The sequence below is a fragment of the Tympanuchus pallidicinctus genome, unplaced genomic scaffold (assembly GCF_026119805.1).
Source record: "Tympanuchus pallidicinctus isolate F22 unplaced genomic scaffold, pur_lepc_1.0 scaffold17, whole genome shotgun sequence".
In the NCBI taxonomy this organism is placed as follows: Eukaryota; Metazoa; Chordata; class Aves; order Galliformes; family Phasianidae; genus Tympanuchus; species Tympanuchus pallidicinctus.
Genome location: NW_026294690.1, coordinates 10,630,475 through 10,645,958, shown reverse-complemented (window position 1 = coordinate 10,645,958; position 15,484 = coordinate 10,630,475). Strand labels below are relative to the sequence as shown.

The following is a 15,484-nucleotide window of genomic DNA, read 5'->3' as shown; positions in this document are numbered from 1 at the left end:
TTGTACGACTTGCAGCACTGCAGTCTTGCTGCCTTTAATGCGTTTGCTTTTCTCTGCAGGTTTTGCTTTCTGATCTTGTGTTTCTTTTAAATTTTCCTGGGGTTTTTGGGATCACCTTCTTTATCCTTTCCCGCACAGACAATTTTCATTTATGTCAATTTTCAGTATGTTGGAATGCTGTATTGTACAGAGATTTTAGCTGTGCATAACAGGGATTATCGTTATTGAGTTAGCTAATTATCCACCTGCAAATGTCCTGCTGCCACCCAAAACTGCTATGGTTTTGTTACTATTTGAATTACTATTTCAATACATCTTTGCCCAGAGAGGTGCTGGGTGTCCCATCCCTGGAGACACCCAGGTCAGGCTGGATGGGCTCTGAGCACCTGATGGAGCTGTATGGTCCCTCCCTGTTCATTGGGTTGGCCCAAATGGCCATTAAGGGTCCCTTCCAACTCAAATGATTCTATGGTCTGTGAAAATGGGTGCCACAGTTTCTTACTGCATTGCTTTGTCCCTAGCCTAAAAGCAGCTCCAAATAGGCAGATCTCCTGGTTTGCATGGAAGCTGCCTGGACTCTTGCAGTACAGTTATGTGTGAGTGAGTTGTTTGTCTGTACAAAGCCTTATTGATAACACTAAAGCAAAACCAGACTGCATGGCGTTACTGGCAGTCTCAGGGCCTTGCACCATGCACTGGGCTGCTACCTCCAGTGGTGCTTGAGCTGATTGCGTTGGCCATCTCTTATCACTGTTGCTGTTTCTATGTCTAACCATGGCTTGTCCAGAAATTACATTATTTCAGATTTACTCTGTGTCCCATTCGGCACAAACTCAGGATATTTTTCTCTGGTTTCTTCCACTCTTCCTCCTCAGCATTTTCAATAAATAATATTAATTCTGATGGGCAGATGATATGGTCCAGTGTAAAGATGACTAAAAACAATTGATTGTACTAATGGAAAATTCCTATTGACTTTGTAGTAAGCATTACACTGATCTCCTGTGGGCTGGAGACGGAGATCTTTACATAGAGTCATCACTGGAAAGGATTTCTAGTGCAGGAAACAGAGCTGAGCCCTGAAGCACATTGCATTTCAACAGTTTCTGCTCAGCCCATCAGCTGGCACATCTCCAGTTCACAATGTGCCCCATGTTTTGCACTGAGCAGTGTTTCACCACTTCTCAAAATACCAACCCTACGAAAACAGAGGGGAAGTTTGTCAGACAGACAAATCCCTCCTTATCTTTCAGTCATAACCATCATCCACTTCAGATGATTTAAAGAAATTTGCACATATTTACCTTTAAAAAGCAGTCAAGGGAAATAGGCTTCTTTGCAAGTTGCTGTTTGAAAACAGAAGCTGAGAAAGATTCTTCCCAACCTTATTTGCTCCCACTCATACTCTTAATGTGCATAGATTTCACAAATGTTGGCACACCGTTTGCTAATTTGTTGAATATATAGAAGTTTTAATTCACCATCTGTGTGGAAAGTTCTTTGTACCAGAAACTAGTGGTTTCCTTATCTTCTGTCCTTTCAGTGAATGATGAACTGCTGTCTGTAGCCTATAGGAAAAAGGCCAGTGACCATGCGACATTCAGGTAATCACAGAAAGATGAAAGGCCGCACAGGCGGTTAAGGAACAGAATTGTTCTTATTCAGGGAATTTTCAGATTTAGCAAGAAGTCATGAGATCTGCAGGGAGTCAGTAAATTTCCACAGCTGGGTTCTGTTCTTCACCCCCCCTTGTGGCAAACTCTGCTGAACCACCAAACATGTCTCAATCAGCCTGAAACCTGCACGATCCCTTGGAAAATCCCAGGCAGCAGCTGGATGGTGTTAGCCTAGGTACCAAGAAAGGCAGTGGTGATTCGCACCATCACCATTTCTGTGCTTTGGTGGGAGAGGGTCGAGGTCAACAGGACAAGACACACAAAAGGGATTGTGCAAAAAAGAGAATGAGAGAAAAGGACAGTCGTGGTTTGCAAGGGAGATGTAAATAGTTTCCGGGATTGGAGGGCCTCGATGTACAGAAAATGAGAAGTAGAGGGGGGAAGGAAGGTGTGTCATCAACCGGCAGCATGATCTTCTTGGAGTAAATAAAACAGCTTTGTGTGCGCCAAGCGTGTCCCTCACTTTCCTTTTAGAGAGAGCCCAATGCTGTTAAGATCCCAGGTGCTTGATTTCCATGTTCACATACCCTGACGTGCATGAATTGGACTATCTTTTTGTAAGGCAATAGCTAATAGTGAGCTAAATACATCTCACAAAGAGGGGCATCCATGGGCCACTGAGCGTCAGACTACAATTATATAAGAAAAACTCACTTTTCTTTTAGAAAAGGCCAATTTTCTAAAAATCGCCTTACACTTTTGGCCCTTGAAATGGGTCAGTGCATAACTCAGGCATGCAGCTCAGATCAGGTGCTGCAGTTTGGAGAAACACCAACATTTCAAATAGGGTATCAGTCAAGAAGGGGCAAATAAAATTCAGAGGAATACGCTGCAAGCTAGAAGGCAAGTCACAACACAGCAGAATCAGGTCAATCCAGCTATCAATGAAATGATGAATTTACCCCATTGGCTTTATGATATTGTTGTGTTTTTTCTCTAAGACTGCACATGTAAATATGCCAGGGCAATGCTACTTTTGATTTTCCACTGGCTCACCAAGTTCAGCTGACTGGTTTACATCAAATTCGTCATAAACATAAGAAGAGACCTTATGCTTCTTGACAAAGCAAGCTTGGGGGATGCAGAACCACAAGTCCAGTTCTCGGGGCCCACATGGCAATGAACATGGGAATCCTAACCAGGATTAGCAAATGGATCAAAGCGTTTAAGACTGCATTTGCAGAGCTGAATAACGAAAGGAAGCTCAGCCATCCATAGGGCATTTCAAGTTCTCCCTCAGCAGGGCAAAAAGGCAGCATTAGGGAAGGGATCTCCATGGCCTGACAGCCGCTGCCCTCGCTTGAATGCTGTGAAGCTCTTTCAGTTCTGCAGATAGTAGTTCTGTAAACAGGAATTACCTTTGGACCCTTAAAAAACCTCACGTACTATATCATTCTGGAATGGTGCTAATCTCTATTGTGGAGGTCAAAGCAAGCTTTCTATTATAGGCTCTTTGGTACACACCTACTTCCCAGCCACTCACTTGCAGGGAACAAAATCCAGCCGGTCAGAATGCCCTGTGTGTAACAGGACGCCAGAGCAGGAGCTCCAGAGCAGGAGCTTGAGGCAATGCGGGTGAGGCACTTTGAAGCCATGAGACCTCCAGGCTGGAGACGGAGCCCTGTGTGAGGCAGTGCTGGCTCAGTGCCACTGCAGAAGAGGCAGTTTTCTATTTGCTCCTTGCAAAGGACAATGGCCTATTCAGGGACAATACCAGCTGGAGAGGCCCCTGCTTCACATCCTACCCAACATCCAGCATAGCCTTACTATGGTGCTCCACATGACAGCAAGTGCTCTCATGGTCTCCTTCTGCTATGTGTTTGCCTTTACAGAGTCCATCCTGATAGCACTTAGGACACATAGAATCCAGGTAAGATTGGGCCTCGTGGTTACACTCACAAAGTCCCAACCTTGCAGTCACGTGGACTGGAGCGATGCCCTAAAGCACAAACACTGATGATAGCTGGGGTGTGGTAAAGCTGGGGGTTAGCTGAAGACCCTCAGCTTCTCTTTCTTTACACATTTTCTGTGTATTTTCCTAGGGGTTTGGAGCACACATTGCCTGTGCTGATAAACTTATCAGCAGCAGAATGAAACATCCGTTTCATTTGCACTGTTTACATACAACATATTTCTCTAGTTGGTGAGTTGGGATTGAGTGAACACACTGAGTCTGTTTTCCACCTGTCCTCATCAGCACTCCTCTTAGCACCAAGCTGCACATCAGGAGATGGGGGACGGATGCTGCCCTGGGGTCCTTCCCTGCCCTGATGCCAAAGTCCTCTACCCTTGCATGCACCCTTCCCAGCCCCAACCTCTGGCGATGAGGAAAGGCCATGGCACAGTATGTGGACTCCGATTACATCTCCAAACAGGAGGAGCACACAATCGGTGGGAGCCGCCTGCTTTCTAGCCCCTTTGTGCTCAGGGGCAGAAATACAAATAAGTCTCCGTGTCTTTTTCCTGCTTATGTGAACAGAGATCCGTTTTTCAATAGCAGGCCCCAACAGATAAGTATTCACTTTGCCTGGTATTTATTTTCTGGGGGAAGGCCTTTCATTGCCTCTCAAGACAGTACCCTGCAGCACCTGGGAGTGCAGGTAGAGCCATGATCCAGGGATGCTTCCACACCTGCTGCAGTCACACCACCCACATGCAGCCTGGGCACACCCAGCCATGGGGCCGTGCTTTTGCACAACTCTGAGCCAGTCTGCAGAGCTCAGAGATTAGGCTGAAACATCGTGCCATGACCATAGGATGGGTGATGGCATCCCAGTGAATTCTCAACTCGTTTGCTTTTGTCTTCATTGTCTGGTCTCATCTCTTGGGTTGTCTCACAGAGAATGGGACCATAAATTTTATGAGCAAGTTTTCCCTCTTAAATAAATTACATAACACAACCATTATGTTTGTGTTGTATCAGAAAGACCACAGAGAGAGAAGTGGTAGGAATGGCAACAATCCTCCAACAAGCTGCAGCACAGCCCCGGCACTGCTGGCAGCACCGCGCCCAGCCTTCATCCCTCTGCATGTAACATCACGCACCGCACGAAACAGCAACGCAGAGCCCGGCCAAGGCAGAACGTGGAGCAGGGAGCGATTGCCTTTCCTCTGCCTGAACTCACCAAGAGGGCTATTTCTAAAATCACTCATTCCAAAAAGCGCTCGGTGGCCAATCCAGCAGTGCGTGGGCCATACGAGTGGGGGTCCTGCAGACAACTCGCAGGATGAAGGCTCAGACATGAACTTTATTATGTTACTGCACTTGGGGAATTTCTTGGGTTATTTCCTAAGTGTTTTCTAGGTGACTTCCTTGTTGCTAGGTCAAAACATGGCCTTGCCTAAACCTCAATTTGCCCATGTATATTTAAAAGGAATGCAACGGGTCAATTTCTTCCCTGCTTTGACTTGATCAAGAATCCACACAACACCTCTCCCCTTTACAGCCAGGAAGGATTTTGCAACCCCCAAATGCACAGCATCTGAGAAGTACCTCATGCTGTTATAGGAAGTTCAACAGGAGCACGTGTGAAACGTGGACAGGAACCAGACTAGATTAAAAAAAGGATGTGCTGAGGGTTGGGTGTTGGGGTTGTCTGCCCTTAATAGCAAAAAGATGCACTATCTGCTATTGGCTGGGTATTTTGGTTGGTTGGTTGTTTTTTATCAGCTTGCCAGTTTAGGACTAGGAATACCTTCATATTTCACAATCCTCTGAAATCTCCAGAAGTGTTATAGGAACAGAGATTGCACTAAGCAGCATCCCAGAGCTGGCTGTTCTCCTACCTGACATACTGTAGTACATCCCTGCCTCATTGGTTGCCCCTCCACAACTATTTGTGCCTCTGCACTCAACATCCTGTTGCATGATGTCATTATATGGAATACTGATAAAACCAGGACAGTCTTACAGCATGTATACATGGGATCTGATAAAGGGAAAGCTGCTGCGAACAGACAGTGCGAACAGACATAGAGGCTTTGTGGAGTCCTGAATCTGAATCAACACACATGGCTATCAGGTTTCAGTTGGTAAAAGGGATTGTCTGCAGCACCAATTATATGAAGGATGAAGTTTCTTTGAAAGGGGGCTCTTGTGAGCTGTTGCATTACATCACATTCAGACCTAGCCATCAGCAGCTCATCGGTTGACCTCTGGCTCTGATTCTCAATACCTAGAAGCATCTGGCGTGAAGAAAACCCTCAGAGAAGGCACAGGAAAAGAAAGATCTGCACTAATTAAGCTATGCAAAATGCTTTGGAGAAGGCTGCTCCACTTCGAGGATATCCTGATATTTCCGAGCCAGTACAAGTAACAGCGGCAGAAAATTTTCATGAAATCATTTTGTGGTGTGTTTAACTGAGACATAAAGGAAAGGAAATCAGTAGAATTCAAAATCAATTTCTCCCCTACAGCTAAAACATGTCAACTTGGATGACTTAGCAAATATTCCTAGCCACTAATGTGTCTTTATTTTGATTACACAGGAGGTAAATCACCCTCATAAGCATGGTGGAAAACCACATTGACCTGGTACATTTATGATGAATTTCTTGCTCACAGTGCAGATGTAAATGAAATAACTCTATTGCCACATCCTGCTTAGCACTTAAACACCATTTCTATCATTTATTTCCATCATTTGAACTTAAGAACACAGGGGAATTTTCTGAATGTTACAACTGAAAAGTATTTATTTCTTAGACTGAACCTGTAAAAATGCAACCCCTTTTAATAGTTATCAGTGATGAACTCAGAGCAAGGCCGAAGGCCCTGCATGTTTAGGAATTCCAGGTTTAGTTCATATTCATCACGTCAGCAATAGCTTCATCCTCTGTCAAACTGCCTTTTGTACTTCTCCATGGTGATGAAGATAAAAGGAACTGGTTGTGATCAGGATGGAAGACTCACAACTAATAAAAGTCCCTCCCACCCAGATTGGTGGCAGAAGAAAGCACTAACAGAAAGGACAGGATTCACAGCGTCTAACGCTGCTTTGTACCTCCATGTATTTAACTCATACACCAGGGCAACAGTTTGCTGCTACTGCTAGCTGAAAAAACTATTACTTCAGTGGAAGTGACCGATGAGCCTGAGAAGTGTCTGAATAAGAACAGCTTACACTTACAGAATGTTCTGTCTCTGACCTCCTAACCAGAGCACTGTCCTGCAGAGTGGGTAGTCCAGGTCCCAGTGAATGGGAGCCAGCTGACTGGGAAAAGCAGCAACATCTCTGATGTTGTCAAGGAAGAAAACTATCCAGCTCTTCCATTGCAGTATTTCCACTGGACCAAAAAACAAAACAAGCATCCAGCTTGGATATGCTTGAGGGTGGCTTTTACAGTAATGACCCGAGCCTCCTATTCTTCCTCCAGCTCTGGACTGTGCCTTCACTCCTCTCCTGCACAGCTTGGCTGGGCAGATCTTGGCGCCTGCTCTGTGTTTTCCAGTGCTCTCATATGCCAGCCTAAGCTGCCTTATAGGGTAATAAGCTATTTGCAGGTTTAATACGATAAGGAACAAGAGAGCATTTATTTCTGTTGTTTTATTTACATAAAGAATAATAACTGGCTCTGTCTCAGCCTTGTGCTATTAATAAAGTCCATGTGAGGAATATAGAAATGTACGTCACACGAGGAACCTGTCAACATAACTAGTCTCTGGTGAGAATACTTTCCATGCTGTGTGTCTCCATATAGCCCATCTTTTGGGGACACGTGACCCAGAAATGTGTCATCAGGACACATGCAGTCACTAGGCTGATGAAAGGAATTCAGGAGAAAGAGAAGCAATAATGCTGCTGCTTTCAGCCTCTGTTCAGATTGTTGCTGTTGCTCTCTGGAAGTCATAGACATGAAAAGATTTTGTAGTCCCCATATTGGCTCTGCTTTTACCTTTCATACTGCAGGCTTTTATGCAATGCCATATTTTTTTCCAGAGACTTAAGAAGAATGAACTAAAAATCCGCAGATGTCAGTCTCTAAAAGCAAATAATCACTCCCATGCAATAGCTGAAAGGCAAATTTGTACCTAAAGACATGCAACTAGCATCACTGACATTTTTCATTGCCCAATCAAAATGTTAAAAATAAAAATAAACAGAGCACACACAGAGAAAAATACACTGGATTTTAACATTCTTTCACAATTCATAACCAAACTGCGGTCAACAACATGGAGTGAGTTTGGTTGTAAGTCGTGACTTTAATCAGACAGTCTCATTGGTGTCTGGTGGAAACCTTCCAAATTAAATGGATGGCCAAATTAGAGACATTCTAACTAAAGATGAAACATCACAAACAAGCTCTGTTGTATAGAATAAAGAGAACCAAAACAGCCAAACTCGTAGGAAGATAATCGGTACAACATTGTTCCCTTGGGCATCTTCGTTAGTGATCAACCCAGTCTGTTTTAAATGCCTAAAACAATGACACCAGTAGACAAGCTATTCTCTGGGCACGAACTGCCCTCCTAATCTCTGCTCACCAGGTCTCTGCTCAGTCACATCCTTCTGCCATCCCACTTCTTCCTCCCAGCCTACAGCTGTGACTCACTCTATTTAATCAGCGTGGCCATCAGGATATTCACCTACCAAACCAGAGCAACCCTTGATCTCACTGCCATGACACATTTTGTTTATAACTTTCTCTCCTTGTGCCAAATCTGAACTCACGCTGTCAGTGCTTTGGGGCAAAGCTCCCATCATGCATGGCACGAAGCCCCTCTTACACACCTTATGTAAGTGTAAGCTCATTAACTGCACAAAGAGATGGAGCAAAGAAAGGACCACAGTCCTCAGGCCTGATTAGGAGCCTTGTGAAATCCTGAGTAAAACTTACACTGGCATCAACAGTGCTGAATCAGGCAGGAAGGCTACTGCTGAGTGCCTCTGGAAGGGTTTGTCTCTTCTTTGGGGTAAGGGATTTCAGCCTGTAGATTCAAATCCTAAAGCTGACACACAGTTGTTATAAGAACTATGAAAGTCCTCCAGCATTTGAAACCGTCAGGAAAGACTCAGTATTACAGACTAAAGATGTATTGATCACTAAAGGACATTTTATTTTCCTTTCTAGAAAGAATAAGGGAGCCAATATAAAATGTGAGATTTGGTCACAGCAGAGGAGTGTCTCTACTGACAGGAAAATAAGTCTTTTCCACTGTCAGTGTAGTGATCTTCAAAAATGATTGTGAGCTGCATTCTGATGCATTGCAAAGAGTTTTGTAGCATCTCCACTTCCTGGTCAGTGTTACCCTTGTATTATATATTAAAAACATATATACTACACGTTAGATTATATAGCATAACTTATGTTAAGAGCACCTCCAAATCCAGTGAATAATTAGAATATATGTGGAAGAATATCAACGTGGCAGCACTTTTGATTATGGCTGGTTGAAAATGGATGCTTTAATGAAGAAAACAGTAAAATAACATAAAGAACATGGCCAGTGCTTGATTATCTCACACCTGCCAGCATTTTCCTGGTGCTCTAAGGAAATACACTTCCCATATTATAAAAGATGAACACCCTGAATAGTCACAGGGTCACTGGCATATATTTTCTATTATCCGTGCTTAATCTTCCTCCTCCTTCACCCTGCCCTTCTTCATTGCCTGGGTAACTGTCTGCAGACCTCTGAAGGAGTGGTTTTGGTAGTCATCACAGGGGTGTGTTTTGAAAGGAGGAGCTCAACCACATAAATGTTTTAATTATAGGAACAGAAAGGCCTCATCACACATTTATAGAAGGTCTTCCTTATATTTCAGATGTTACTTTGCATCCTGCAGTCAATGCTGATGCTTCTACACAGATCAGGCTCCCTCCTCCTCGGAGGTCATCAGCCCAAGGTTTGTCTGGAGGAAATCTTTGAATATGGATTTTGGTTAAGATTCATCATGCAAAAATATACCAGAGCAGCTGTCTATAGAAAAACAGAGTATGGGCATCACTGAACTCCAGTTCTCTTAGCAAATGTTCTACTGTAAAGGCATCCTAATTATATTTATGCTGAAAAGCAACAGAGGGGTTTCTACGTTACTAAGGATACTTTTTGGGCTCTACAATAGCAGGAACTTCTTGCTGTTTGGGATGAAGCTTGCAGCCTCTAGCTAAAGAAACTGACTGGTTGCTGTGTAGAATGCAAGAATTTGGTACCCATAGGATGGATCTACCCACTCACGACACATAGATTTATCCTTATTCCATCTACTGTCTTCCAAAAATCGCACAGTTGCTTCTATTGCAATTCAGCTCAGTTTCCTTTTCTGGAGGGAAAACAGACAGCACTTTTGGAACATATCTGAAGTAATGATTCTGTTCCAAATTTCTGAATTCTCCTTTAACTGCCATTGCCCAGGGAGTCAGCTGAGTTACCCTCAGGTACACAGACACTTTCCCCATGCTGCATTTATGAGTGTCTACAGAAAGAGAGCACACGCATTTGAGGAATAAGGTGGGGAAAGAAAGATCTGGCTCAGAGCCGCCTTGAAAGAGTCAGATGAGGCACAGGAGTACCCTAAATCTAGGGAGTTAACTTGTTTTATTGGAGGTGAGCAACTCAACCAACGCAGGCAAAGTTAACAACAACAACAAAAAATGTATGTTTGCATTATATACCCAGTGGCACTGTCATAAACACTTGACCTCACAACACCTCTTCTGAACCATACCATTCTCTACAGGAGATGGAAGCAGCAGGGCTTGTAGTCATTTAGGAAAAGTTGGTAGAAAATGCACATCTATGAGTTTAGCTAATAGTAGATTTTTCCTTTCTTGTATTCTACTTTTCTTACTCAGATAAAGTTAAATCATTAAGGTTGGAAAAGACCACTAAGATCATATAGTCCAACCATCAACTCATCACCACCATGCCCACTAAGTCACGTCCCTCAAGGTTTTCCCCCCATACATGGTTATTTGCCTGGGAGTTACTTACTCAGCTATTGACAGTCAAGTATACAAGGGGCTGTGCTTTTCTTTCTACTGGATACTGTCCTTCTGAGCTTCCAAAGAAAACTCCTCCCTGTATCAGCCACTGTACATTCAGTTTGGGACTGTGACTTCTCTGAACTACCTAGTGGTATAATTTCTTGGAACAAAGAGGGAAGAACCTAATGCCATACGCCTGGGAACATGGCTACACAGAGATAATGCATGTCAGCTTCAGACTTGTAACAGCAAGTGTTTTTTTTATTGCTTTCATGATCTAAATGCCCGTATATGGGGCGTAACTGGAAATCATGTGACTTCCTGAAGTTCAGCTTCCAATTCTTGTAAACATACGTACAAATTTCACTTTCTGATTTCTGGAAACCAAAAGTGAGGTGCTTCTCAGTAAACTTTTTGCGCTGCAGAAATTGATGTTCATGCAAATGATCCTCCTAATCTATGCTAAACATTAAAAACTGCACTACTCAGCCACAGCCTGCCTTTGTAAAGCTGGGATGTGCTGGCACGAAGGTATGAAATTTCATACATTTTATCATTTTTGATGACATCAGCAACAACAAAAAATATTTAGATCCAATAGTAATTGCACTCAGTTACAGTTTCTCTGAGAATTTCAGCACGCTCAGAGCATGGGGGAACTGACAGTCTTTATGGAGAGAATGCAATATAGATCCTGTTAATTGTTTGTGCTGAGAGTGGTATTTACAATTCATTTATTATATGAGTTACAGGGCTCTGGTACATTGTTAGTAAAGTGCTATTAATACTGTAGCTGCCTATGCTACAGACACTCTGCAAGATTTCGAAAAATCATGTTCAGATTGGATGGAAATGCTTTAAACACATTTTTGTGTGTTTTTTCTTCTTTGAACAGACTCCCCCTCATATCAGATGAAACAATACCAGCTACTCCAGCAGGACCAAGAAGAAAGCCTGAGCTGCAGCTGGAATTCAGAAATAGGTATTATGCAGCATCAAGAAATACTGTGCATTGTTAAGGAACTCTTTGAAGGAATGCAGGACCGGAAGGCACTCTCCTGCCATTTTTCAATTCCCTGTTATTAAAGGCCACGTTCCAGAATACCTCTCAGAAACAGCTAGCAGGACTTAGTTGTCACCATTATATAGGATTAGAAACAAGGGAATAAGAATTCAGCAGAAACTACAACGCATTAGATACCACCTAGACCATTCCACAAATTGGTCTCTGTGCTGACATTACTGTCCTTGGTTGGATCTGCCAGGAATCTGCCCAGTTCCATACAGGAATCTGCATGTGGCAGTGTATGTATGAACTAGGAAACACAGCATAAGGGAAGAGCAAGGAAGAAGAGAGATGTTAAGATGATGCAAACTAACCGAAGCTTGAATACGTGTTGAAGCCCTATTCTGCTACAGATTAATTGCTGTAGTTAGCTGACTTGCTTCACTTCTCTGATAAATTTGAATATGTCCCACGTTATGTCAGTGCCATTCGTTTCCAGGTGTATGTGTGCATCTGGCTGTCTCTAAGAAATACATTAGGAAACTTAAAGGAAGGCACTTGATGGTATCAGTCAGATCAAATACCTGATGTTCCCTCTGCATCCCAGAATACTGTAAAAATTCAGAACATGGTTTTGGGCTGCGATGACTCAGAAATATGCATCAGCTCATTAACTTGGAAGGTCCCAAGTTGTTTGATTCATTAACATATTTGTATATCACATTCACATACACAAATTCATATATAATGATATTAAAGGTCACAGCTTCTTAGAAAACACTGCTACTACTGAAATATAAAAACTGTCTTTTGTCTACAGATAGAAAACTTATACTCCAAAGTTGCTTCATTAAGTGAATTCATCTGTTTCTACAGCTACATTCTCCAATAGCCTGTAGCAAGAAAATCCTTTTTTTTTTTTTTCTCCTCCTCCCTCCCATCTTGTATTCTGGTATTTTTTATCATGCCTAGCTTTCAAGTGGGAGCATTACATTTCACATAAAGGACTTTTTCTGAAGACTTAAAGATTTTGGATAGGCTGAAAACATATTTTGTCCAGGAAAAGTTCTTTTCAGTACACAGGAGTTCCATTGGGGTATAAATTAGCCCTTATGTTATGTTTCAACAGCTGGCATGTTAACCTGCAAACAATTTAAGGGTGGTATCACAGAAATGAGCTCTATAATCAGCAGTAATATGAAGAATGAAGAATCTTTAGAAGAATATAAAAACCAAAAATTGCTGTCTGCTCTCTAGAAAACTTCCCTTGCAAAAAGGATGCCATGTATCTTGAGATGGTTATGGATAGCATCATGAAAACAATCTGACTACCAGAAATACATTGGAACTTAAATGCACATACAGAGATGAACTGGACAAGCTATAGGACTGGATTGCTAATGTACTAAAGCCAGCAACCACTGGAGTCAGTGTAAAGCTGAACATGAATGTCCTGTAACATGAACCTGGACCCTTTCTTTACATTTGTATGGTCACTAGTCACATAGTTAAAACTATGACAATTTTGAGCATTGTGATGATATCTGTACTTTTTTTCCCCATAAGTTATTCTGAAAACTGGAAAAGGTATTTGAGGAAGTAGTTGGGAAACCAAAGTCATATGCTTTGATGTAAAGAAAAAAATCACCCTAGCTGGAATGATAGATTCTGAGCACAGCATCAAACAGAAGGTATCATAAACCTCATATCTGTGCCTTTGACACGAAATACAGAAACATCTGATTTAGAATTCAGCATATTTCAATGGATTCCAAATAGCCTCAAGGGCAGCTCTGAAACTAAAGGTAATTATGAAAATAAAACCTCACAATTCTCAAACCAAAGGCTTAGTTTAAACTCTGAAGAGAAACTTGTAGGGACTGGTCCAGACTGGATCACCAGAACAGGAGATAAGGACTGGTTCTGCACCAATCTGGTCTTGTCTGAAGCATGCCTGTAACTTTATATGTGAATGATTGCTATGGCTTCACTAAAACTATTCCCGCACTTGAGAGATAAGCACACAAAAGTCTTAAACAAATCTTACCGACAAATTCAGACTGGAGCATCCTGCAAAATCAGGTTCTTTCAAGAGCAAAGTGTCCATGGCTCTTGACACGGAGGCCTGAAGTTTTGGCATCGCTCGTGTGACCAATTTGTTGCTGTTTAAAGCTGTACAGGATTCAAAACAGGTTCAGTCTTGATATATGTTCATTTAATCACAAAGAGGCTCACAACGTTTTTTTTCTCGCTAAAAACAAGCAGCAGAAAAGAGTTGCCTTGCTCAAGAATCCACCCCAGTAGTGTGCTTAAGGCTCAGGTCTGCCTGCCTTCCCTTGCTCTCAGGGTCTTCAGCACAACACCTCCTCTGGGCTTCCTCTGGCACCTGTGTCTGTGGGTCAGCACCAGTTCCTGCAGCAGTAACTGGAGCAGCAGGGCAACTTGTCCCCGCCTTGCCCTGTGGCCTTGTCCCTGCAGCACTGCCTGCCTCTGTGCTGCAACAGGCCTGGCCAGCTCCATCTTAGAGCCCGAAATACAGCACCCAGGCAACCCCTGCAGAGATCTCCTGGTCCATTAATACCTCTCAACATAACGCTACTAAATAAATACCACACAATGTTATTGACTTTACCTCTGCATTGTTTCTAGCACATAGCCTCAGACAGGTATTGCACCACACAGCCCCGATGTTTGTTTTATGATGATGACCTGTGCTGGCTTACTAACCTCCAGGCCTAGTTCCCGTCCCTGACTTGAACTTGCATGATTGCTATACTCCCTCCTAATTGCCCCAAATCTATTGCTTTCATCCTCCGTGCCCTTGGGTAGCAAGTAGGGTGCTGTAGACAAAATTGTTCAAAATACCCATTTCACGGTGACAACACCCCTCTTATCCTTACACTAATTTGGTATTATAAAAGCCCACATGACTTGCAGGTGCTCTGTTTATTTTGTGCAGCCCAGGGGAGAGTTCAGCAGGTTCCCACAAACCTTAGCAGCGAGGAGACTCGGCCTGCTGAGACCTCAGCACAGGACGTGTGCCAGCAGCCTGGTGTGACCATTTGAGTTGGAAGGGACCTTTAAAGCCATCTGGTCCAACTCCACCGCAATGAACAAGGATACCCACAGCTCCAACAGGTGCTCAGAGCTCATCCAGCCTGATGGAGTGCCTCACCACCCTTACTGTAAAAAGCTTTTTCCTTATAGTCAATCTGAGTCTCCCCTCTTTTAGTTTGAAGCCATTTCCCTTTGTCCTATTACAACAGGCCCTCTTGAAGAGTCTGTCTCCTCCTTTCTTACAGCCCTCCTTTGCCACAAACAACAACTTACCACTTTGCTGGCAAAAAGAATCACCAGTATTCAACATTTAGAGACTTTTACTAAATATTGATAAAACTTTTTTTTTTTTTTTTTAAATAATGATGAGACAAAATTAAGAGTGTAAGCCATGTTAATTTTTTGGTCTGCTTATATTTTCCAATTTTTTCATTATAAACTAATCTGCAGAATTTCCCAGTAACAGTGGTTTTCTCTTAATGTAAGTAAATTCAGAACCTGACGTTGGTAGCTTTCAAAGCACCAGGAGAGTGAAGACAGCTATTTGGAGACTCAAAGATCTTGCCTTATTTCTGTGTATGCATCAGTTATACATACCTTACTCTGACCACACATTAATTCCACCAAAAATTATGCTAGTTTCCACATGATGGTATGCAGCTCAGCACCAAGGGCTTTGTCTTTCAAAGCTGTTGTGAGACTAATGTAACCTTCCAAGTTAGACTACAAAGCTCTTACAACCTTAACAAGCCTCCATCTCTTCCACTCAATCTTACTTTTCCTTTGCAGATCCTGTTTCCCACAGACCTGCCTC

General features: G+C 42.8%; 1 protein-coding gene across 4 annotated transcripts in view; it reads right to left on the bottom strand.

Moving 5' to 3' along the window:
* SLC6A6 (solute carrier family 6 member 6) overlaps window positions 1-13,770 on the bottom strand; it is a 108,093-nt gene extending 94,323 nt beyond the window's left edge. For 3 of the 4 annotated variants that reach the window (XM_052679184.1, XM_052679189.1, XM_052679192.1), the window contains exon 1: window positions 10,615-10,724. The gene's annotated coding sequence lies outside the window, so the exon portion shown is untranslated. Of the gene's footprint in view, window positions 1-10,614; window positions 10,725-13,660 lie in introns of those variants that run through there. The other variant, XM_052679185.1, reaches the window with a different exon arrangement.
* Window positions 13,771-15,484: the final 1,714 nt, after the last annotated feature.